Source organism: Sceloporus occidentalis, unplaced genomic scaffold, assembly GCF_023333645.1.
Source record: "Sceloporus occidentalis isolate IW3139 unplaced genomic scaffold, rSceOcc1.0.p SCAF_1, whole genome shotgun sequence".
NCBI lineage: Eukaryota > Metazoa > Chordata > Lepidosauria > Squamata > Phrynosomatidae > Sceloporus > Sceloporus occidentalis.
Window position 1 is genome coordinate 236,355,778 of NW_028316981.1, and position 19,030 is coordinate 236,374,807.

Consider the following 19,030-nt stretch of genomic DNA (forward strand, 5'->3'; position numbering starts at 1 on the left):
TGCATAACCCATAGTTTGAAGTTGGTCTGATTCCGTAAACCCTAGTTAACGCTAATCATAGGTCACAGGATGCTGATTTTATGATGTCAAAAAAACAATTAGTTCCAAATGGAAGCACAAGCTTCCAGTCTCCTTGTCACTACATGAGGAGAGAAGGGAATTAGGAACACACAAATCCAAGCTGTGTTTAACTAATAACATAAGTTTATTGTTGCATCCAAATGCGCCTATATGTGTTTACAATCCTAAAATGCATTTGCAATCTTAACTCTGGCTTCACTTAGAAAGTATATAAAGCTTTTTAAAAATAAGGACCAGAAGAAAGCAATTAGAAAAGAACAACGTGTGACCATAGCCCCAGAAATTGATACCATAACTGCACATGAGGCTAACAGACCAAGGGCATGTAAAGTTGAGGACCTGATAAAATTTAAACTGCTAAAGGACTGAACAAACACTGCATCTGCCACTTTCACCAATCCCATCTCCACTCATTATCTTCCACTGACATTTTTCTGACAAGAAGAGGTCCTCTGAAAGAATCCTTTTACATATTTTTTTAATTGCAGTATTTCTTCCCAAACTGCTTTACACGTGATTTAAGCAAATTCATATTTAATTATTTTAACTGTATTTTATTATAGTTGTTATATTGTAATTATGTCGATTGTTTTAAGGAAGGAGATGATAGTGAGATTTATTTCATTGTTTTATATGGCTTTATATTGATGTAAGCTGACTCGATCTTTATTGAAGAGGTGGGATAGAAATATATTATTAGTATTAGTATTAGTATTAATTATATTTAGAGATGTGGGTTTTCCACTCACGTATACTTCTCTCAGTTCATAGCAGTGAGGGAAATAAGTGATCACATTCTGAAGTATTTTCAGTGAAAGCAACAGTTTATAGATTTTTCTTTAATGAGATTTCAAAAAGGGCTTCCTTGTGGTATTTTCTCTAATTTTCTTTAAAATTGCTTTCTTCCCATCAAGCCACTCCCCTATGAATTGATTTCCCTTTTATACAGTACTGGATATTCGTTTAGAAAATTACTTCCTTTGCTTTCAAGAATTTTAGAAGCAATTTCCGTGGCAGATCACCTGACTACATAATGTCTACTACGAAGGGCTTGCATTACCTCTTAAAAAGTAAAGTCTTTCATAAGTGGTAGTTTTATAATTACTACAAAGCATCTATAATTTTGCTAACACAACCCATAATGCATTCTTGAATTAAACATGAAGGTAATCATCTACATCAGGCACATTTAGGTCAGAAGGCTTTATCTTCTTATTTAGACTGTCTAAAAACACAGTTTTCCACCAAAACAAACAAATAAACAATATGATGATTTGTGCCATTAACACGTAATTATTATCCCAGTGAAACATGGCACAGGTCATAAGCAGAAACCTAGTAAATAAGCAATGTTACCATATTATTTCCTGAATGACAGTTAATTTAAAGGAGTAAAAAGTAATGAATAAGCATCCCAAGGTTTCTCTTGTTATAAATCAACTTACTCTGCTTAGTATATCGAGAAATTCTTGCAAATTTTGGTTGGAGAAGTATCCGAAATAGAAATTGAATGTTCAGTTTCTGAAGCAGAAAATGGGATGCTCAATTTAACTACATAATTTAGACTGACCTTTTCTTTCACTGGATATTTGTTCAGGACCACTCAGTCTTAACTTTTCAAATTGCTCTCAACACACACATATCAATTCATACATCAAAAAAAAGAAGTCTGCTACTTCAAAATGCAGACAGGAGGCTGCATATCTAGTTGTGCTGGTTACCGCCTCTTGTTCTAGTTTACCATATGGCAGAGTACTTTCACAGGATATTTCAAAGGAACTCACAACACCACCTCTGAGCATTCCTTGTCTAAGAAAACCTTATAAATTCATGGGGTTGTGGGAGGTCGGCAGGTGATTTGAAAGCACACACATACATGCATTATGAAGTGCTGGGCTGTGGACTCCATCTTACAGTCCACACAGGTACCCCTCTATTTGTATATACTGTCCTAGAACAATATTCCTGAATGATGACATCAGCTCTAGGTCATTTGTATGTGCTTTTAAGTCATCTGTTGACTTATGGCGAACCCATGAATTTCATAGAGTTTTCTTAGGCAAGGAATACTCAGAGGTGGTTTTGCCAGTTCCTTCTTCTGAAATATGGCCTACAGCATTTAGTATTGGTTGGTGGTCTCCCATCCAAGTTCTAATTAGAGATGACCCTGCTTAGCTTCCAAGAACAGAGGTACCTTAGGCCCTTATTGTATATCATACGCTCTACTTTTATCTACTTCCACTTTAATGACTGGATACAACTGTGTAAAAGCACAATCTCAGCTGTTTTTCAAAAGCATCTGTAATGCTCTTACCATGGCCTGTTCACTACTATTGAAATGCTAATGTATTCCATCCTTGTAGGGCATCTCTCAGAGAGTGCCTAAATAAAGCAATTAGTGGATGTGTAAACAGAAATAAATTAAACAAGTTAGAAGAAGAAACAGAATATTTAAGTGAATGATGTCACTGTGAAGAATATAGTGCTTTTTGAAAGTATCACCTGCAATTTTCTCAGGCCAGTCACCATCCAGCTATCTCCTTACTTGGGGCATGAAATCAAAAACAGGCAAAACAACACCTGCTACCTTTGTAACTATTTTCCAACCTCCTTTCTAAACACATCTCTGACAACCTGAACACACTTCCACCAGCTTTGCTTTACCCTGGTAGTGATCCAAGGGCCACACAAAAAACTGTTTTCTTTCAGTAAAAGAGCACTTTCATTTCGTGATCTTACACAAGACCTGTCAGTCTAAGGTCCTATAAATCAGTGCATCACAAACCCTCTGAGGTACAGGTCCAGCAATTTTCTTCCCTAGTGTGCCAGGGGTGGGCACCACATTTATGCTTATTGGCTACTATCTTTTCTGGAAGCTTATCAGGGATTGGCAACTGATAGCTCATGGACCAACAGCTTTAGGTAGAACAAGTCTAAGTTATTACTTTCAAAAATAACCATATAATATATCAAACTTACAAAGCAACCAGGTTAACAATTAAGTCATTACCAGAAGATAGGCAGTGAGATATTTGCACGATGAAGAAAATGTGTTAAACCAATGTGTTAATTGGATAAAGTGAATAACAAGACTGGCAGAAACTTGCTATTGCTTATGGGTATTTTTTTTTAATTATTAAACTCAAATGATCCTGTACTACAGTGTTCATTTAAGAACTTGACTCCTTTCCTTCAGCAATTTGATTACAACTTCTGTACATTCTATCATAAAATTTCTTCTTGCCAACTGATGTTTTTAAAAAAGCACACCTTTTTTATTAGCTCTACTATTCTAAAGTGAGATTAACAGCTACTTCCCAAAGAGAATATACTGCTGCTGCCCCCATGCTATGGAACAACCTCATATCCGCCTCATATCTACCTTAGATGCCTTTAAGAAGGCATTAAAGACGGTTCTCTGCCAGCGAGCCTACCACCCAGATCTTCTATAAAGAACGGTTCACCTCAGGTCAGAATTGCCATTGATTGATTTTATTGTAGCAGTTTTAGATATTGTATTTTAGATATTCTATTTCAGATATTGTATTTTAGATATTGTATTCTTGTTGTAATCCCTGCTTCGATCCATTGGGAGAAGCGGGAAATATAAATAAAATTTTATTATTATTATCATCATCATCATCATCATCATCATCACTACAGTGGACCCTTGGTGTCCACTAGGATTTGGTTGCAGGACCTCCACAGATACCAAAATTCATAGATGCTCAAGTCCCATTAAATACAGTGGTGTAGTAAAATAGTCTCCCTCATATAAAATGGAAAAATCAAGTTTTGTTTGAATTTCTGGTTTGTTTGTTTCCAATATTTTCAAGACGTGGATGATTGAATCCATGGATATGTAGGGCCAACTGTATGACTTATTATTATTGCTTTAGGAAGAAAAGAGCACAATTTCTACATGAGGAAAAGTACTCCAGTCTGTGCATCCATCTTAAAAGCAAGCATTATATTATTCTTCCAAAATTATTCTGAATGATGGCCTTTTTTAGGGATGGGGCACAAGAGGAGCCATTGTGGTGTAGTGGTTTGAGCACTGGACGATAACTAAAGACCAGGGTTCAAATCCCACTTGGCCATGGAAACCCACTGTGTGACCTTGGACAAGCCACACTCTCTGTCTCAGACAAGGGCAATAACACCCCCCCCCCCCCGTACCAATCTTGCAAACAAAACCCTCTAATAGGTTTGCCTTAGGGTTCTTAAAAGTCGGAAACAACTTCAAACACACAACAGGAGGCAACTGTTGCGAGGGAATCGTCACACAGGGAGCGACTCACATCCGCACTCTTGCATTGTTGTAAATTTTTCTTTCTTTCAGAAACTCGCCAATGTGAGCTCTATAAACAATATGGGGGGGAAAAATAAGAGAACCAGAATCATCTCCACTGATGATAAGTGTCCTTTTGTCATATCGGCATGACCAGGATTATTGCAGACATGGCTAATAGTAGCAATCTAGTAGTTCATTCCAACAACATGCAGAGTTTTTTTATTATTACAGTCAGCCCTCCATATCCACAGATGCTTAATCCACAAATTCAACCATTCATGGTTGAAAATATTCAAAAATATATGTAAATTCCAAAAAATGAACCTTGATCTTGCCATTTTAGATAAGGGACACAATTTTGATATACCATTTTATATAATGGGGCTTGAGCATCCACATATTTTGGTATCCAAAGGGTGTCCTGGAACCAATTCCCAGGGGACACCAGAGGCCCAATACATATTTATTTGTCTTAATATTTATTTGTTTCCTCCAAGGAGCCCAACAGAACACCTTCTCCCCTCCATATTACTTTCACAACAATCCTGTGAGAAAGATGAGGCTGAGTCAGTGACTGGCTCAAATCATCTAGGGCCCTTTTAAACTACAGTACACAACTGCAGCACTATGATTCAACTTTAATTGTCATGGTTCCATCCTATGGAATCCTGGGATTTGTAGTTTAGGGAAGTGCTTAAAATTCTCTACCAGAGAGTTCTAATGTCTCACCAAACTGCAAACTTCATAATTCCACAGGATGTTGCCATGGCAGTTAAAAGGGAACTAATGAGCAAGACGACTGAGCAAGCAAGAGAATCTGAATTTTCTCAGTCTCAATCCAATACTCTAATTACTACACCACCTAGACCCCTGGGAAGGGGCCTCAAATGAACATTCTGCCCTAGGCATATCGATGTCTTTAAAAGTCTTGTTCTGAATCATCATCTTCATCTGTATATACGCACGAAGGTCTGCTTAGGCAAGGAGAAACTTTGCTATCTATTTTAAGCACAGAAAAAGAAGATTCATATAAAGAAGGCAAGGAATGAAAACTGAAGAGGACAGAACCTCTATTAGTATTGTCCTTATTGGTATCATGAGCCAGATGACCTAGAATCTTTTTCGGGAAGACCAAAAAAAAAAAAAAAATAAAAAAATAAAAAAAATAAAAAAAAAGCAGAAATAGAAATAAAATCTGCCCAGATAGAGAATCATGAAATTTCTTTTAAAAAAGAAACCATCTTATACACACATTTCCAGACAAGGGACAAACATCCTCTGGATGGGTTGCTCCTCACACTCACACAAATAGGCAAGAAAGGGTAGCTCTTTTTAAAGTCTCCAACAGGAGAAGCCAACCCCTGAAAGATCAATTGCTATTACAACTGACAAAATTCTCCAAGAAAGAAGAAAAGCTTCCCTTGTCTTTTTTCTTTAACTGCAAGAGGCTAAAAATAGATAAAAGGGGGCTCAACAACAGATAAAGGAGGAGAGAAAAGGAGGAGAGTAGGAGCCTACTTCCCTAGCAAAAAAATGATTACAAGTATGCTTTAGCCTCACACCAAGGTAGGCAGAATGTTTGTCCTTTCTCTTCTGGATATGAACATATTTCAGGTAAGACCAATATTTCTTTTCCCAGTAGTGAAGGGAAGAATATCCTCTAAATAAGGGTGGGTAGTGCTGGTGTCGGAGAGCCAGCATGGCATAGTGGTATGAGTGTTGGACTATGACTCTGGAGACCAGGGTTCGATTCCCAACTTGGCCATAAAACCCACTGGGTGACCTTGGGCAAAGTCACACTCTCTCAGACTAAGGGAAAACAATGACTAACTTTTGAACAAATCTTGCCAAGGAAACCACAGGATAGATTTGCCTTAGGGCTGTCATAAGTCAAAAGCGACTTGAAGGCACACAAGAAGTGCTGGCATCCCTAAGATTCTATGGTTTCACCACTTGTAGCATTTACCTGCCACAGGCATCTTTGGCTGAGTCAGGACTATTGCATTTATACTGTTTAATGAAAGTTGAGCATGACTTCCATGTAGCTCCCCTACAGAATTCTATTTGCAGGGCACTGGTTGCCAGAGCCACTGATATGACTGAGCTCCTTGTAGAGTGAGTGACTATTTTTCCTGGTGAAGAAGCTCTCAGGGATTCATAGCAGGCTTTAATGCAGGTCTATCAAATAAGAGCGGGAGACTAATACCAACTTCCCCATAAAACCGGGCTGAAAGAAAACAAATAAGGAGTCAGAAAACGAAAAACTACAGTATTTGTCTTCCTGATGTAAATTTGGATGGCTTGGCAAACATCCAATGTATGTCACATCTTCTACAATTCCTTGGGAGACAGACAACAGAAAGAGGGGAAGATCATTTATGTTTGCTCTATAAATGGCAGAGTTCACCTGAGCAACAAAGGGAAGATCCAGCCAAAACACCACTGCAAAGTTACAAAGCTCTTTTTATGCTGACAGGGCGTCTCATTCCAACACCCTGCATGCTGAAGTAATGGCAGTCAGGAAGAGCACCTTCTAGGGCATTGCCTTCAGGGAGACCTCACATAGGGATTCAAAAGGTGGAACTGTTGATGTCTTTAGAACTGTGTTCAGATTCCAGAAGAGGAAATGGTGGACTGTAAGTGGGGCAAAGAGTGACAGTCTCCTGGGGAATCTCCAAACAGGTGGATGAGATGCAATCTTTGCCGCTTGTGTATGAGGCAGCAGTGAGCTGATGGCTGCAATTTGCCTCTTGCTCTTGTTGGATATGAGACCCCAGTCAATGGCTGCCTGAAGGAATTCCAGTAAGGAGGAAACTGAGATTTTGAAAAAATCAATGTGTTTGTGTCTTCACCACCAGCAGAAAACTCTGAATGTGTATTTGTAGATTCTATCAGTTGAAGTCTGCCTGGAGGCCAAGATTGTGCTTACCAACTTGTCAGAGTACCCTGAGACCTTCAGCATGCTCCACTCAATTTCAAAGATGGAACTGTAACCATTCCAGCTTGGGATGACAGACCTGCATCAGTAGATATGGACACACTGGCAGAGGCATGGAACCTAAGGCCACATACATGATCTCAGAGAGCTAGCCCTCCTTGGTCACACTGGAGTGACTAGGATCACAGAGGGTTTTTCCTGTTGTATCTTCATTATCTGCAGATGTTACCTGACAGGATCAGCAGACATGAATCCCATTGTGGGAGAAAGGCAGGATACAAATTGCACAAACAAACAAACAAACAAACAAATAAATAAATGTTCCAGCAGACATGTTGATGTCTTCAGCATCTCATCATATGATACTTCCATTTTTTACCAGTATATTTTCCCACTTACACTCACCAGCTTTAGCTTCTGACTATATATCTCAACTACCATATATGCAAGCTTCTTTAGTGGGGAAATGCTTCTTACCTCCTATGTGCTTTATATAAAAACTTGCTGCAGCTATATCAGCAAGGGAGAATAGAGTCTTCTTCATATCTCCTTGGCCTAAACTCAATTGTCAGTCCCTACTATAGCAGATCCGTGGAATCAATGGAAACTTGGTAGGTCAACATTTGATTCAGTGGGTTTGTTCTAACTGCCATTGAAATTGGATTTAGGTCATAACTAATTCTGTAGGTCATACTCCCAATGTGCCAGGATTCAACCCTCGCAAAGCTCATGAGCTCTGGATCACAGAAGCATTTGCATTTACAGTAACATTCTGTGAAATTTAATCCAACGGAAATTGCTTTTTGGAGAAAAAGACACACAGGCATTCCTACTGAATATCAGCAGCAAGCAGTGAACTAGCCAGCATCGTAATTGCCAAGGGAGAAAAAGACTGCTATGCTACCTCTCTGCATGCCATTTATTTGCTCCATGAGAAACAGCTGATAATTTTGAGCCATCTGAAAAGATCTGTACTAACGCATCCTTAGAAACTGGAATCACACCAGAGTTGATTTAGCACACTTAATATCAAAGTGTATGAAACATATAGGCATGCAATTATATTTAACTGGGAGCAATCAGCTACATTCGGATAGATATATTTTACTTTAATAAGCTCAACTCTTTTAACTGCACAATCCACCTTTTCACTCTTTCCTTTGCAGTGTGCAGCAATTAAACCCAGATGTCTCCAACTACCTATACAATCCCATTTTACCTAAACCAGGAAATGAAGGTGCAGAACATCCCAAGACTTTAAAGCAATTTTAAACCATGATTTAGCTCAGTGATTCTCAAACTTTTGATCCTCCAGGTGTTTTGGACTTCAATTCCCAGAAACCCCAGCCAGCCTGGCCAGTAATTAGGAATTCTGGAAGCTGAAGTCCAAAACATCTGGAAGACAAAAGTTTGGGAATCGCTGGTTTAGCTTATTTAGACTAGGCAACTATGATTAATTGGAAGCTTCCAGATTTACTAATTTGTATGCTGAAGGTACAGGAAAAAGATTCCCAAATATTTTAGCTTACTGGAACTGAATTGTAAGTGTTGAAATCCTATAATTTCATTACATTTTACAATAATTCTTGAGATATGGTTAACTCTCCCTCCAGAATAAATGTCATTTTTATCTTGTCTAAAATAAAACAGACTACCTTACTCTGACAAAAAACAACAACAACTGAACACTAAGGTGATTACTGTTTATACCACCAAATTTCCCATCACTGAGACCTGGTCAGTGTAGAAAGTGGATATGAAAAAAGTCAACATATTTGAGATGTACCCCAATGGATACCAAGGGCCCACTACAAGCAGTGGCAAGAAAACAAATGTAATGACCACAGGTGATTTATATAATTTTAATGGAGACAATGAAGACATTGAAATAGTTCAAGATTTTCCAAGCCTTGGCTGTCTTTAATCAGAATGGAGATTGTAGCCAAGAAGTCAAAAAACGAAAGAGCTTGGAAGGGCAGCTTTGAAGGAATGAAACAAGATCCTGAAGTGTAAAGATATATAATTGAATACTGAAGTTAGAATTGTCCATGCCCATTTCTATCTATGGTTGTGAAAGCTGAATAGTGAAGGAAGCTGATAAGAAGAAAATCAGCTCATGTAAGATGTGGCACTAGAGGAGAGTTCTGTAGATATCAAAAAGACAAATAAATTGGCCCTAGAGCAAATAAAACCTGAGCTCTCCCTAGAAGCCAAGATGACTAAACTGAGAGTGTCATACCTTGGCCATACATGAGAAGACATGCTACTAGAAAAGACAAAGGTGCTTAGTAAAGTAGAAGGCAGTAGAAAAAGAGGAAGACCAAAATTCACTGACCATGAATAATATAAAAATATTTTTTTTAAACTGCAGTCAAAGAAAAATGCCTTTTGTACTGCTTTGAACACCTGGCTTATATGCTAACTGAGTATCTGTAACAACAAGAAGAATAACAAAAATCATTTGGTTTCAATCATCACCAATACAGGGAGCACAAATCTATATTATGCATACTAATTTTGAAATCTCTATATTTGAGAATGTCAGCTGAGTTGCACTCACAATAAGCTAGAGTAATTTATTATTTTGCTCTAATATTGCACTTGAGTATGCTGTATTATGTGGGGGTGGAGAGACTTCTGTTTTGTAATGTCTACAATGCTTTATACTAGAGGCTTAAAACACAGCAACTCAAAACACAGAGAAAAAAGTAGCTGGAGAGAGAACCAGGTACAAAATGGAGTCTCATGGTGCAAAACCAATTACCTAATCAGGTAACTGAGGATGCTAGCTAGATGTTGTTGTACTACAGCCTTCACAAGCACTACAGTGCCCTACCTGTGCACTGCATTGCTCTCCACATGATCAGACCACTGTCAAGAGATGCATTTCTAACAGGCTGGCAGTGCTCTACAAGATAGCTAGTATTAGGACCCACAAGTACGTTCCTACTCATCGATTCTAAGTAAAATATAATATGATAAACTATTCTGCAAGCATTGTTTCCAGTCAGGCACAAATAAAACTGATATACAGGGCACAATTTAAACTTGACACTGGGAAAGCAAGAGAAACCTATATATAAAGTCCTTATTTATTTATTTATTTATTTAAAATGCTGCCCAGTACCAGAAACTGTCTGGGCAATTTATAAAACGGAGTTAACACTGTAGAGTAGAAAATCAATCATCAACTAACACAGATATACAACAAAGCAAAGTAAAAATAACATCTGTGTTAAGAGAGGGAAGGCAGGATAGAACAAAGCTGTGTTCAGTGCATCACATACACCATACAGAAGAAAGACTGAGATTTCAGCCATCTTACAATTTTTTTTATAATAACAAGGTTAGTACAGAGAGAACTTCAATGAGGATTTTAAATCCTACCTTGCTTTTTTATAAATCAAACCCAGCCTACATAGTGGAGCACTGGAAGGAAAGAGAAGTTTCATCATATTTCAGCTCAAAATGAACGTTCTCAAGTAGTTTCTTCACCTTTGGGTGTAAAAAATTATGTGGATCATCTATTTTCCACACCAAAAAAGAGAAAGATTTGGTAGAAAGCATTACAAAACTTCTCTCTTTAGTCCCGCTCTGCCCTGACTCACAGCTCACTCAGGCTATCTTGGTTTAAAAAGACAGAAATAGGGTCCAAACAGACAGGCCAAAATAAAGCTGCTTCGGGTCACTTTGGAGGTATGCTGTTTAAATGACACACACATCTTAAGAGGTCAGAAGCTGTGCCAAAGCTGCACTCCAGTCCTTAGGACTGGAGCATGGCTTTGGCATAGCTTCTGACCTCTTAAGATCTATGTGTCATTTAAACAGCATACCTCCAAAATGACCCGAAGCAGCTTTATTTTGGCCTGTCTGTTCAGGCCCATAGAGAGGCCGAGGAAGAAAGACAGAACAACACAGGGGAAAGCCCACAGAGCTCTCTAAAAGACAGCTAAAGACACACAAGTCTCATTTTTGAGTACTGTATAAAAGAGTTAATGGGCAGATAGGAAGAAAATATTATATACTGAAAATGTTATAATACAACCCTGTTTTAAGTTTATTCATAAAACAAAAAGTTTAAAATAAAAATAATATATTCAATATGAATACAAATAACCTTGTAATACTGATAGGGCACTTTTCAGTTCCCCACTTGAGTCAGGTCTGCTTTCAATTAACTTCCTTTGTAATCTGTGACACCGATGTATATTTTCTTGAAGTTAAGAGATAGAATCTTTGGTTCATTTGGAAGATACCAAAAGTCAGATGCTACTTACAAACAATTAAAAATTGAAGTGGATCTACAAATATGCATCCTCCCCCCAAAAAATGACAACTATCAACCCTTTAAATGCAGTCATCAGTAATCACCACATTTGAAAAACTGCCGTCCTTGTCATATTCCCATTTAACAGGTTAGTGGGTTTTTTCAACATCATGAATTCTACAGTTTTTACTGATGGCTATTTTTGGAATTTTATACCATTTAAGGAAAAAAAACATGTGCTGGAATGGCAAGTGATCTGTGATCATTCCCATGAGCAGTATTCTGACTGGGAGGACAAATGTGAGTAAGGAACTTAATGGCAATTATTACTGGCAGCTGGGGTGAACTATGGAGAATCAGGAAAGAGAGAGACCAGACACAGGTGTATTTTGTGAGGCAAAAAATACTTTCTGGGTAGATTAAAATATTCCTCTGTGGATCAAAACAACCCAAGTGGTACATACAAATCCTGGTGGGATATAATGATTTTGGTAGTTTAAAATTACACCCTTGTGGGTTTCCTTCATCTCAAAGGTTATGGATTAAAGTTTTTCCTTTCCTTAAGTGTGGTCAAGTATTTATTCATGTTACATATAAATATATCATCAATATATATATATATCATGTTTGGATTTTGCTTTATCTCTAAATATTTAGCTCTGCTTATTTAAATTATAGACTTGGAACAATTGCTAAGGTAAGGCTTATTTACTGCTGAACATAAAGAAAACAAAAATGACCATGGAGGATTTACATAAATTCAACCTAGATAACTAGAGAATCAAAATAGTTAAAGATTTTCTATACCTTGGCTCAAACATTGATCAGAATGGAGACTGCAGTCAAGAAATCAGAAGAAGACTAGGAATGGGAAAGGCAGCTAAAAAGAATTGTCCAAACCTAGTACCATGCACAGATGTGACAGCTGGTCAGTGAAGACAGTAAATCAACTCATTTGAGATGTGGTACTGGAGAAAAGTACTAAGCATACTATGAATGGCCAAAAAGCCAAACAAATGGGTCCTAGAACAGATAAAGTCTGAATCTTCTCTGCAAATCAGGATAACTCAAATCCACAAGACAGTGATACCTTTATTGGACCAACCAAAATGCATGTTGCAAGCTTTTGAAGCTTCATTGGCTTCTCCATCAGGCAAAGGTATTAAATATCATACAGGAGAAAAAATTATGACAATGTGAGTCATAAGCCTACATTTTTGTCAAGATGTATCTGTTCTCAGCTGAGGTGGTGTCACTGTTTTGTGGATTTGAGATGTTATTGTACTTTGCTACATAGCCAACATGGCTACCCTTGGATATGTTTTCTAAACAGAGGCTGTGTAGTACTTTGGCCACATCGTGGGAAGGCATGACTCATTAGAAAAGGCTATGATGCTAGGAAAAGTGGAAAGCAGTTGAAAGAGAGGCAGACCACATCTCAGATGGTCAGACTCAGTCAGAGACGCCATGGGCCTGAGCTTGCAGAACCTGAGCAGGGAGTCTTGGTGTTGTCTTCTTCACAGTGTTGCCATGGGCTGAGGCAGCTAACAACAACATTTAAATTATTACATATTCTCCTTTAAAAAGCTTCTATGTCAATGGTTACTTTAAATGAAAATTGAATCCCAACTTTGATTGATTTGTTAGATATTTCCTGACTTCCTCTCAACAAATGGGACTCAAATGTTTACTCCTTTAGAGTTAACACTGGCTGCATCCACACTGCAGAAATAATCTGATTTGACACCACTTTAACTGCCATGCCTCCATGCTTTGGAATTCTGGGAATTGTAGCTTTGTGAAACGTTTAGTGTTTTCTGTCAGAGAGCTCTGGTACTACAACCAACTACGATTCCCAGAATTTCACAGCATGGAGCCATGGCAGTTAAAGTGGGGTCAAACCAGATTATTTTTGCAGTGCGGATTCAGCCAAAGTCTATTATAAAATAAAAATTGAAATGAGTAAATTAAGTTGCTTGGGAACAAATTATGCTGAGGTGATAGGGATCTTTATGCAGCTATGTAAAAGCAAGATACTGTCTAAGATTAAAGAGGTAAACAAGCAAATGTTGCTGCAGAATTATTTAGTCAGTTGACATTTATTGCCTCTCAACCCATCAGCCCCCACTTTTTTTTAGAATTAACTGATAAAAAAGAAAAAATAATCAAGTTGTGTTTTAGCTATGCTGGTAAATCAATTCTAAATACATCTATTAGGTGTCCTTCAAAGTAATAAAAAACATGCTAAGAATCACATTATTAATAACATTCATTTTTCAAACAGTAAAATTCATTTTGCATTAAAGAGAAAATAAACCGTGTGCTTTGTCATATGAAAAATGCCAACAAGCAGTGCTCTCATCCTCAGAGTCTACTTCCTCTGGCAATCTTTCAATTTATATCCAACAGGTCAGCCTATGAATATCTTTTATTTATCAGCTTTATAAAATGTCAGGCTTCATATCTGGCAGAAGACAAAGCAACAGTCAAAAGACATTACTCTTATTTTAAATCAAGCCAAATACATTAGTACTAAACAAAAATGTAGCTGCAAGCTAGAACTACAAAAGAGACAGTATATGCCTGTGAACTACAGTATTGGATATATACAGTATGTACAAATACTACTTAGCAAACCTTTAAAGGTTTAAATCCAAACCTTATGTCCCCTTTTAATTCAGACTACCGTAACCTATAACATGCTGTAAAAATAAACACACTCTACCTATCAGCTTTCTCTTTCTGTACCACAATTTATAGAATGATAGATATAATGAATGGGTCTGCACATCATGGTAAATCAGTATGTGACTTGTTGAATTCTGACTTGCTGTTGCATCCAAACCATTTCAGTGAACAAATCATGGCTTGATACCACCTAATTAAAATCATAATTTGCTGTTGGTCAATGAAATCTGGCTTGTTTAAACCATGGCTTTTGTCATGTCTAAATCCAGAACCATAGCCCTAGCCTATACCCCAGTCATCCATATTGAAACAGGAGCTGAAAAGGAGCAAGGGAAAAGTAAACAAGAATCAGAGTAAACAAACAGTGATTTGCTTGGTTCTCTGCAAGAGAATTTGTGGCTAAAGCAACAAACCATGGCTAAAATAAACCTTCGCATAGGATGAAACAAATGTGGCCCACAGAAATATTAGCTTAACAACGTGACTACAGTTGTATGATTCTAGACTTCCATAATGATATTCAGCTTTCTATTAGAGTTGCCCAATTTTCCAGGAAGGATACCTGAAGCTTTTATAGCCGAATAACAAAGAAATATAACAGATTAAGCCTTTCTGCATCACTTTATTTACAACCTATTTAGAGCTTCACTTGCTGAATTTCTGTTGGTAATACAACATACAAGAAGAAGATAAAGGCACAGCCCAGTACAACAAAAAGAGCTAAAAATCCTACTGTCTATTGACTCTGCGATTTTATGTATACAGTATTAGCAGATATATTTCAAAATGTATGAAAGATGGGCTAAGAATGATAGATCAATATGCGAAGGGATCTTGTAGCACCTTTGAGACTAACTGAAAGAAAGAAGCTGATAGTATGAGCTTTCTTCGACTTGAGCCTATTTCCTCAGATGCATAGGAAGTAGGCTCAAGTCTATAAAAGCTCATGCTACCAGATCCCTTTGTGTATTGATTTTCCAGAAAAACAAGGTTATGTCTTTTAATTCTAAGTAGTATAGAGGCATACATAGAAAACAGATGAACAAAATGAAGCAGTAAATATCTCTACATGGGATTCATTGTTGGAATCCTACTAAGTAAAACAGTGATCGCCAAAGACCCAAGAATATTCATTTAGAATAAAGAATATAAAAATGCGCCTTGATATTAAAAGATAACCAAATCTTGAACAGCATAATTTAAAAGAGTGTTACTCAAAGTAGTGGTCCAGGAACTGGTGTTGGTCCCCAAGCCATTGGTTACTGGCCCCTGGAAAGTTTCCAGGAAAGAAAGAAACAACTGCACCCAACGGGTGCACATTTACCACTGCTCCCTGACACAATGGGGTGGAGATGAGGGAATGATCGCCAGCCCCCTACATCAAATAGCCTGAGAAGCATTGGTTTAAAAGATTGACTGTGACCTCAAATGAGGTCAGTCACAACAACTGGAAATAACTCCCTTGGATTTAGCTGGACTTTCTTACATGTGCAAGCCAAACCTATGCACAGACACGCAGAAAGAAGCCCCGCTGTTTTCACTGATGCTTTCTTCCAAGTGGCTGTGCACAGGAATGCATCTGTGCAGCCAAATTCTGTGCATGCTTACTCAGAAGCATGATCTTCTTTGCTCGATGGTTTTTAGCCCCTTGCAAGTGTGTACAGGGTTTCAGTCTCGTTATGTCTGGAAACAGAGGGAAGAGCTCGCTGTACAAATCTGTCCCGCTATCAAAACGGAGAAAATGAAGCCACCCAGATGTATACATGAGACATGATGACTTTCAGAATTAAGACAAAGGTGAAATTTTCCTATTTGTCATTGTTAAGACATCTACATAGCAAAATATACAAGACTTTTTTTTCTATTTTTCTGTCTCTAATAAATATGACAATGTTCTATATAAGCTTCTGGAATATGTCAAACGCAGGCAGCAAACACTGAAAAATATTTCCCATTTTGACAGCAGTGCAGTAGAACATAAGGTATTGTGACTCAGATACCGTTCAGCTGATGTTAGCCAAGTCTCTGAAATACATAAACAAAGGACTGTCTAGATGTGTAGTGATGGATGTGCACAGCCATACCTTGAGGCACACTTCCAGGACAGAATCAGCAGCATTCTTTCAAATTAGAAATTTGTACTATATATGAAGTCAGTTCATCACAAGATCAGGAAAGTAAGCACCACTTTTTATTCTTTGTAATACGTACTGTTGTTTGTGAGCTAACACACTCTATGAGGAGCCCTTCAAAAATATTGAATTTCGCCTCATAAAGAATGCTACCTGCAGTCTGCTCAATAAGGCTGGCAAGAAAAGATGGGAAGGTGTTGAATCAGACTCAAAATGTTGAATTTATAGCAATATGGGAAAGGTGTTGAATCTGTAGCAAAAGTGCCCAATTCCTTCTTCCCAACAGTAACTGGAATGGCAAATACCCAAATCATAGCCATAGGTATAAAAAGATGTTAAAAATATACAATCAAGGTAGAGAGTGATCAAAACAGCAATGGGCTGCATCAGGATGAGTACAGATGTGGCTCTAAGAGACAAGGCAAGCCAAAGTGCCTCTCTCCCCTGAAACTGATATGTGTCAACAGCAGCAGGTCCTCTCTTCCCAAGCTAAGAAACAACAGTAATAGGAGGAGTAAGATGATGAAGAAGCTGATGATGATGACTAGGATGATGACAGCAAGAGTAGTAGGATGAAAATGAAGATGACTAAGATGATGACAGCAAGAATAGTAGGATGATGAAGAAGATGAAGATGACCAGGATAATGTAGAAGATGACTAGGATGATGATAGCAAGAACAGTAAGATGAAGAAGATGACCAGGATAATGACAGAAAGAGCAGTAGGATAATGATGAAGATGACTAGGATGATGACAGCAAGAGTAGGATGATGATGATGATGATGATGAAGATTGCGAGGATGATGACAGCAAGAGCAGTAGCATGACGACGAAGGCTGACATTTCGAAAGCCACTCTGAGGGCATTTCTAAAGAGCTGAGTATAAACACAACAAACAACAATAATAACGACGACGACTTAAGATGATGACAGCAAGAGTGGTGAGATGATGATGATGATGATGATGATGAAGCTGGTGAGGATGGCCACGACAGCAGCAGCAGCAACAACAACCTGCCAGAAGCTGAGGAAAGGTACTCCTTAATCCTAGGAGATGTGGGTGCAGGAATGGGGTGGGTGGGTGGGATGAAAAGAAAGCACCAGCGCCCCCTTCAGACAAAAGGAAAGAAGTGACTTAATTCCTCCTCCTCCTCCTCCTTCTCTTCCTCTTTCCTCTCAAAATGTGCCAGGTGTGCCCCTGACATTGCCCACCCACCAAAACACACACACACACACACAGAGGGCTAATCTAATGGGTTTCATAGCATTAATCCTTTAGGATAAACACACACGTCATTCCTGGTCTTGGGGAGGGGTAAAGAGGGTAAATTTGGGGTGGGGTTTCTGCCCTCTTTTAGGGGATGCCTGGGGGGCTGGGAAAGGGTGAGGGGGGCCCCTGCTGCCCCCTCACCCCTTCCCAGCCCCCCAGGCATCCCCTAAAAGAGGACAGAAACCCTAAGAATTGGGGTTCATGGATAGCCTCTCCCCTCAGAGTGGCACCCCTGACGCCCCCTTCCTTCCCTTCCCTTCTGCAGCAGGCCCTCCTTCTGGGCGCCTCAGAGTGGCTTATTCCCCCTTCCTCCCTCCCTCCCTCCCTCCCTCTTATTCCCCAGGAGGAGGGCGAAGAAGAGCCCCCTCAGGGTTACCTTTGGGCGGGGAGAAGAAGCGGCCCTGAGGCGGATGATGGACGAAGAAGACGAGGAGGAGGAAGAAGCAGCAGCAGCCTGCGAAGGCGCTCTCCCTTCTGCCGCTGTCTCCACCATCTTCCCCCTCCTCCTTGTCGCCGTCCTCCGCCTCCAGCTCCGCCCAGGCCCGCCTCTCCCTCTCCCGGCGTCACTCCGGCGTGGGGGCGACGCTTTCCCGGCCCAGCCTGAGCCGTTCCTCCTCCTCCTCCTTATGGAGGGCCAGGAAATGGCGGCGGTGGGACGCCAAGGAGGAGACCTCCTTTTCCAGAACCTTCCTTCTTCCACTTCAACCTCTCTCCTTTCCTGGAGGATATTAGAAACGTCCTCCATTTTGAGCATGATTGAAAAGCATGAAGGAGATTTGTGTCTTGAATGCCCCACATTTTGGGGTGATTTTGTCCTTGGTTAGGTTGCCCTACATGGGAGGAAGAGGAGGAGAGAGACTCCTGTCCAAAAGGAGAGAGAGTATTTCAGTATGTATTGCTTGTTACCTGACAAGCAACACCTACTGCAATTCCCATCTATGATGATGATGATGATTATTATTATTATTATTATTATTAAGGTTTATGTCTAAAGCGCTGTCAATTTACACAGCGCTGTACATACAACGGATTTAGACTCTGACCCACTTCCGCCTCGGAGTGTCAACAATTGTATCAAATAAAATTAATTTTATCAATTAAAAACATAAATCTGCCTGTGGCGTACATTATACAGGGGGGAAAGTAAACGTAATACATAATACATATTAACATACGAGAAATAAAATATAGCAAGCTACTAATTAAACCTAGGATAATAATCACTTTTGCACAACTATTAAAAGCACAGGAGCCCTGTCCAGTTTTCACTCTGGCAACTCCATCACTCTAGCAGCCTAAAGCGTCTATAGAAGCGCCGCTGTCTTCCTCTCTCAGCCCACAGGCTGTGGAAGCCCACC

General features: G+C 39.1%; 1 protein-coding gene across 7 annotated transcripts in view; it reads right to left on the reverse strand.

Annotated features, from left to right (window-relative positions):
• Nucleotides 1-18,207, reverse strand: part of LOC149323640 (amyloid-beta A4 precursor protein-binding family A member 1-like) — a 120,199-nt gene extending 101,992 nt beyond the window's left edge. For 3 of the 7 annotated variants that reach the window (XM_089490478.1, XM_089490435.1, XM_089490501.1), the window contains exon 1: nt 18,049-18,206. The gene's annotated coding sequence lies outside the window, so the exon portion shown is untranslated. Of the gene's footprint in view, nt 1-16,268; nt 16,289-18,048 lie in introns of those variants that run through there. The other 4 variants (XM_089490486.1, XM_089490476.1, XM_089490495.1 and 1 more) reach the window with 3 other exon arrangements.
• Nucleotides 18,208-19,030: the final 823 nt, after the last annotated feature.